This window comes from Alexandromys fortis, unplaced genomic scaffold (assembly GCF_014885135.2).
Source record: "Alexandromys fortis isolate MF-2015 unplaced genomic scaffold, M_Fortis_MF-2015_v1.1 scaffold_388, whole genome shotgun sequence".
NCBI classification, from domain to species: domain Eukaryota; kingdom Metazoa; phylum Chordata; class Mammalia; order Rodentia; family Cricetidae; genus Alexandromys; species Alexandromys fortis.
The window spans coordinates 1-7,271 of record NW_026068302.1 but is presented as its reverse complement, the minus strand read 5'-3'; the positions used below and the strand labels follow the sequence as shown (position 1 = coordinate 7,271).

General features: G+C 36.1%; 1 protein-coding gene across 1 annotated transcript in view; it reads right to left on the bottom strand.

The window, feature by feature from the left end:
- LOC126495033 (killer cell lectin-like receptor 2) overlaps window positions 1-7,265 on the bottom strand; it is a 28,815-nt gene extending 21,550 nt beyond the window's left edge. The window contains exon 1 of the mRNA XM_050132640.1: window positions 7,205-7,265. The gene's annotated coding sequence lies outside the window, so the exon portion shown is untranslated. The remainder of the gene's footprint in view (window positions 1-7,204) is intronic.
- Between the last annotated feature and the right edge of the window lie 6 nt (window positions 7,266-7,271).

Genomic DNA, 7,271 nt, shown 5'->3' with positions numbered 1-7,271 from the left:
TTTCACAAGAAACAGTAACGGCTGCCTCTTATTCTTTTGTTGGCTTTTGGGATGCTATCCCTCATGTTGGGTCACACTTTCAAACCTTAATTCAGGGGTAAGTGTTTGGTCTTACTACAACTTGATATGACTTCATATGTCCATTTTTTGTTAATATTCATGGGAAGCGGACTCTTTTCTGAATGGGAAAGCAGTAGGCATTCATGGGGGTTGGGGTCAGAAAAGAGCAGGTGTGGCTGGGAGGAGAAGTAGGAGGGGAAATAGCAGACAGGAGGTAAATAAACAATTTTTTTAGAAGTTGAAAATTTCTATGTGAAGAGCTGTGCATTAAACTCCATGATCCAGAGAGGAAGCCATTCTTTAGTTCAGACTTGGAAGTGGCAGAACTTGATGAGGAGAGGTCTTGTGGGATTCCCTCTGTATGCTGTGAATTCCAGTGGTAAATATGAAACTGGTTTGGCCTGATAGTGTAGATAAGAGGGGAAAACTAAACTGATTGCTGGGAAAAGGGAGGCAGATTTGAAAGAAGCCATGTATCCCAGCCAGAGACAGAAGCCAGTCAGAACTTTACCTGGTAAGCCACAGCCACATGTCAATACACAGATTACTAGAAATGGGTTAAATTAATATGCAGGAGTTAGTCAATGGGAAGCTACACCTAATAGGGCACGCAGTGATTAAAATAATATAGTTCCTGTTTTGTTAGTTTGGGGCTGAACAGCCAGAAAACAAACAAGTGGACTCCTTTCAACACAGAGGGGAAGATATTTGGAAGTATTATAATGTACGTTATATATGATATCCCAATAGAATGATGACTACTAAAATTACTAAATATATTTTGGCATATGAATTTGAATTTAACTATGTTTTCTCTAACAAATAGAAAAGTATATAATTACATAATATGGAAGTACATTTTATGCTGTAATTGTTCAAACATGTAAATAAATTTGTTTAAATTATGCATCGTGCTCTAAATGATAAAGGTTTCAAGCTGATTCTGCAATCATTTTTCTATAAAAATACCTTCTATGTATTTTGATACATTTCTTTCATAATAAATGTAAACAGACAATGTCAGGAATTGACCATTTGATTTCTTTTAAATAATCATTTCCAAAGATAGATACCAGTTTTGAAAGATATGAATATTATGAAGCTAATATTGTGGGCAGATTCAGTGAAAATCACCATGGGGCCAACTGGTTACAACCACTTATTTTACGGTTTTTAGATAATTTTCCTTTTTCAAATGGGCCCAGAAGTCAGTTAGTTTCTCTATTGTTATCCAACTGCTCATTTCAGGCAGTCTCACTTCTGGATTTCAAGGAGTAAGACCAATGCTCCAGGCAAGTGTAGTTGGCACTCTGTGGAAATAAACAGATGTCAGTCTCTGGATATTCTATACTAAAGGATTAAAATTATTCAGGGAAAACTTGCTTCTGTGAGTCACCCTTTTACAGATTCTTAAGAAAGGGAGGAGATTGCAAAATCACAATTGTCTCTTAAATATCAAGTCTCTTTGTAAAAGACCCTGTGTCCTGAGCCAGCCAGGAACAGAAATGAATTTCCTTGGAGACTCTTACTGCATTGTTTTGCTCACATTATTGGTAAACCATATACAACCCTTGGAGGTCTTACTTTCAAAAAATTACCTGCACTCAGTACCTCACTATCCAAGGGTAACAACAGAGTCTAGGATAATAAGTGACAAGTAAGAGTCTACAGTACTAGTTTATCCTCATCATCTGACTTCAAAAGGGACAAGCTGCAGTCCTGGCAGGTCTGTTTACATCCAATCCAGTGTTCAATGTCCATGATGAAATAACATTTTATGTAACAGCAGAACCAGTGTCTTTCAACATCTTTGTCTACAACAGAGAAGCTGAATAGTTAAACCTCTTATTCTCTGGTATTCTGTTATTAGAATAATGTATTTATTAAAGATATGTAACTAAGTAAAATCTCACAGCTCTCAGAAATAGAGATTGTAGAAGGTTGAGAGACCCCATACATACTCATGTTCTATGTAGCAATATTTATAATAGCAATATGGGGAACAACTTATGAATCCATTATAGATGAATCAGAGAAATCATAGCACATACAAACAAAGGAATACTCTATATCTTTTAAAGAAAAGTAAAATGACCAGGCATGGTAGTTTGTGCCTATAAGCCTGGAAATCCATAGGCTAAGGCAGGAAAATCACCAACAGTTTGAGGCCATCCTTGACTAATAAGTAAATTCTAGGCCAGCCTTGGCTATACCATGAGCCTTGACTATGGAATTAAAACATTTCTCACATCTAATGCCCCCAAAGAGAAATCCTGACCTAAGTGACCAACAGTTCAGTAATAATCTTCCAAGAGACTCCTGTCTGCTGTTCAGTTAGTGTCAGGATACAGCATCTGCCATGAGCATATTAAATTACTGAAGAGACACCAGTGTCTTCTCATTATCCTCCCTTTCTCAGAAATCTACAAGAAAGTTTGTCATAGAAGCCTGGATGGATTCGAGGATGCAAAGTGAAATATTCCTGGCCCACGACCATACTTTATGATTCCACTCAAATGAGCTTCAGTGCTAGGTTCAAGAAGCAGAAGCTTTGAAGATCCCAGGAGCTTGGTGGGTGGGAAATGAACATTTGCTGCTCTGAGGCCATTACATGTAGGACACAGTGCTAGAGCTCCATTAATGAACAGAGCCCACAGTAGTTCAAAAGTGATTGTGCTCTCAGAGTAGTGCTGGGGTCTGTTTTAAATGCTCTTTCCTTAAGACAACAAGAAAGAGACTCACAAGGAAGCTTTTGAAGGTGATGCACTTTTTTGGTGACTGTAGAGATGTCTTCCATTGCTCACCCATATCCCCAAGCATGTCAAGTTAAATACATTAAAATGCTTGAAGTTTGAATAGCAATAACAATTCAATATGATTGTTTTGTGAAGTATTGGAGTTGGCCTTGCTCTATTAATAAACTTTGTCTCTGACCTTTGTTCTGTGGAGTGTTATTACTGTGTAGCTCAGGCTTTCTTGGAATTTGCTGGGCTGCCCAGACTGTCTTCAAATATAAAATCCTCCAGCCTTGGCCTTCTAATCAAAAGCATTACAGAATGGTGCTATGATTGGGAGTTATAGTTATTTTATTTTAAAATCATAACATAAAACATATTTTATTTGTTTGGAATGTTTCAAAGATTTTTTATGCTTTTATTTCTTTCATATATTTTAATTCATTAGGTTAAAATATTATTTGTCCTTGAACAATGAGAATCTGCACTCCTATTGTGAGTAGAGACCATATGCAAAAGCTCTTGGTGAACATTAAAACCTGAATGAATGTTCACAATAATTGATAAGCAGTTAATTAACAAAAACCAGTCATAATGCACGGTAAGGAAGGTTTCTCACAGCACATAACATTTTAATTCTTTTCGTGTTACTAGTGGGATCCCTAGCAGAAGTACATGAGTGTGGGCACCATTATATAGTTCCCACGTGCTTGCAGGAAGTACGGCCGGGTCACAAACTGGCAACATATTTGATAACAACTACTGAGGAAACACACACACACACTTCTATTTATTACTGTAATAATTCAAATACCTTATTCTATTTCATAGTAAATTTTAAATTTCTGGTAAATATACTCTTACTGTAAAATTCCATGTTCTTCAAGAACAAAGTTGGAGACTTGCATTTGCTCATAAACCAAAGCGTTAATTTTCAGGGGTTCTAAATTGTAAATCTATTTCCTGGAAGCAGTAGAAGAAAGAATAGCCACTGGGTTCTAGAAACTGTAAGATTGTCCTAATCCAAATAGGAGTTTCCAAGATTTCAGGCCCCTGCATGAAATAAGGAAGCCCAACTATTAAGCCACAGATTATCAACCTCATAAGTTGCTAACTGGACTTCAAAGCTTCTGGAGAAAAAAAACAATACAGAAAAATGCATTTCCTTTTTCAAGATCCCCTCATTGCCTGTGTGCCTTATGCAATACAAAAACAAAACAAAACAAAACAAACAAAAAAAAAACAACAAAAAACCAACAAACAAAATTTATCTTCCCTACAGCATTTGTTTCATTCTATGTTGAGGGACTCTAGTTCCTTTTGATGTTTGAGGTCATCACACTCTCTAGGTTTATTTCTCAGCATTTTTTCATTAAGTATCTGTCCTTTTCCATGGTTTGATACATTAGAGTGAGGTTGTTTAGAGTTTTTTCCAGTTGATGTTTTTCTTTGCTATACTGAAAAACAAAACTTAGTAGTAGGTGTAATACAAAAATATGCTTATAATGAGTAAATATTGAAATTCAAGGTTAGAGAAAATCTTCAAGTTGACAGGAAATTCATATTATTACTTTAACTGCTATTTTGAAACATAAAAAGCAACTCTTCATTTAACTCACTACAAGAATGGAAACATGAACTTAACACAATTGGCAGCTTCAGTGTAAAATAGATAAAATAGCTAAAAAATATTATGATGCAAGCACCTTATGTTCTGATTACTTCAGTTTTGTAGAAAAAAACTTACAAATAAATATTTAAGTAAAATTGTCAGAGAAACAAAACAGTTTGGAAATTTGAACTAAGAAACATGAAGTAACACCGCAGTTATCATTAGAGCAGATGGAGTACCCACAGGAAAAGAGACAATCATGCAGATTTGCAGCTTTGTTGGAGATTAGCCCATTAGTGGTTTTCTCTAAGGATGTGAGGACATCAAACAAAAGGTAAAGCTGAAGTTCTAGAACTTCTAACTTCTGTGTACAGATTCCATCTTTTCACTTAACCATGTCCTTGATATAGGATTGTGAAAGAAATCCACAAAACAACGTAATTAATTTTGTACTGCTACTTTTTACAGGATGTCTATGTAAGATTCATAATCACTGAAGCAGAAATCAGAATAACAGCAATACACATGTTATCACAGGGAATATTATTATGAGTAAGACAAGCAGCCCCAGAGTCATTGTAATGTCCAAGGGTTCAGGAGTCCAGGGGAAAAAAAAAACCTTAAAATTCTGGGCCACCTGGGATGTCACCTGATGACAGACAAAATAATGGACAAAGTATGATCTTTGTTCCATAATTAGTGCCTATTGGCACTGCCTAGAAAAATGATGTATGCGAATTACTCACTGTATGTCAGCCACAGTGCGATTGCCGTCATCAGAAGTATGCAAAGGATCCCAAGAGCCACTGCAATGAGATGTAAGGAGATTGTAAGAGATAACTCTAAAGACATCAAAATTGGTAAGAGAATTATCTCCAGGACCATCCGATGACTCACCAGTAGCCATAATCTGGAGCTTCATATGACAAAGGGATGATAAACTCTAATGTTTTAGTCAAAATTCCAAAATACAAACTAACTCCTACACCTAATGTTCAGGGAACAGCTCAGAAGAGAGAACTAAAGATTGTAAAATAACAGAGACTCAAGACAGGGAGGGTACTTTCAGCAATCTCAAAAATAGCATAAACTAAGCAAGACTAGCCCAACCCAAACCACAGAGAACATGCCAATATGGACAGGGAAAAGATTTACATGATCCCAGCCAATTGATGACAGGTGATAGAGAAAAATAAATCTCTTCTAGGATTGACCCCATAATTGGATATCTAATACCAAGTGATCAGCTCTAAAATACATGCATGTGAACAGTAATAAATGGAATGTCATATTGAATATATAAACTCATGTAAACATATTACTAAAAATTAAAGGGAAAGGAAACAATAAAGACAATAAATCAAAGTAGGAGCATTAGGAGGAACTGAAGGGTAACAGAGAAATGGGAATGGGATATAATAATAATGAATAAAGACGATCAGTAAATTATATTTACTTGTATCCACATGTCCTAAGAAACCCTTTATTTTATATATTTAATAAATTTTAATGAGTTCTATATAGTTTAAGTTTTAGATTTCTAGATGGCAGACAACTATTCTGCTTATTTCCTATGTATAGAAGCAGTTCTCTAGGAGTTTAGATAAGTTTTGCCCATTTAGCCTTGAACTCTCAGTCTTCCTGACTCAGTCTCTAGGTAGTGGAATGACAGCTTGAACTGCCTCTTCCAGGTGCACAGTTTGTTCATCTTACAAAGCACTGAAGGCATAAGCATGATGCAGGTACAAAATTCCAAACTGTAATTAGCAGCCCACTAAAGAGATCACAACTCAGCATGAAGAGGAAGGAAAGATCAGTCCTGACAAACTTTAAAAACCTGGTAGCCAGTCTAAAAATTCTGAACTCTATAAAGTTCCAGCTTAAAAAAAAAATCCTAGAAGTCGGCTCTTTTCCTTTCTATCAATTATGTATTTCTCAGAAAATAAGCTATCTACCCTTGTTACTTAAGGTCTTGGGTTCTATGGTCCCGCATCTTATTATCACCACACTAACACAGCAGAAGCTTTCAGTTTAGACATTAAATGGGACAATATTTGAAGGACAAGGGAATGAGAGTAATGACTTTGACGTCCCTTCTGAACTGACTGTCGATGCTGATAATGGCATTGGAATATCTTGTTTAGAAAGAGATAGGCTTTTAACACATACTTTTCTTTTTTTTTGTTTTGTTTTGTTTTATTTTTGCACGACTGGGTTTCTCTATAGCATTGGAGCCTGTCCTAGAGAAAGCTCTTGTAGACCAGCCTGACATCAAATTCACAGAGATCCGCCTGCTTCTGCCTCCTTAGGTCTGGGACTAAAGGTGTGTACCTCCTCTATCCAGCTATACTTTTCATTTCTTTAAGATTTTACTTCTTTAGAAAATTTGATGTTTCCTCAGAATGTAGTTCATTTCTAAAGACCTTATACTTTAAATCATAATTTGATAATATTAATTAAAAGCTGATGCTTTCTCAAATTTATAAAAATGTATTCAAGGCTGGCTCGTTGGCTCACAACTGTAATCCCATCATTTGATTGGCTGAGCTGGGATAATCAAGGATTCTGGGCCACTTTTTGCTACACAGCACAGTTAATATCGGTTCTGGCTACTTGAGATCCTGACCAAAAAAAATGACAAATAAATTATTGATTTTTTTCAATCTCAAATTTTACTTTTTTAATAAATGCTTCTAAATCTTCACTACTTCCAGCAATGATCACCTATTATCAGTTGATAATCATCGGACAGTTTGCAATTCCTGGTGTGTACAGTGCCTAGGAGGAGAGCACTCACCTTTGTGGCAAACCTCTCTAGAACCGTGAGTCTCATCCTGACTGGCCGGACTCTGTGACTCTGAAGA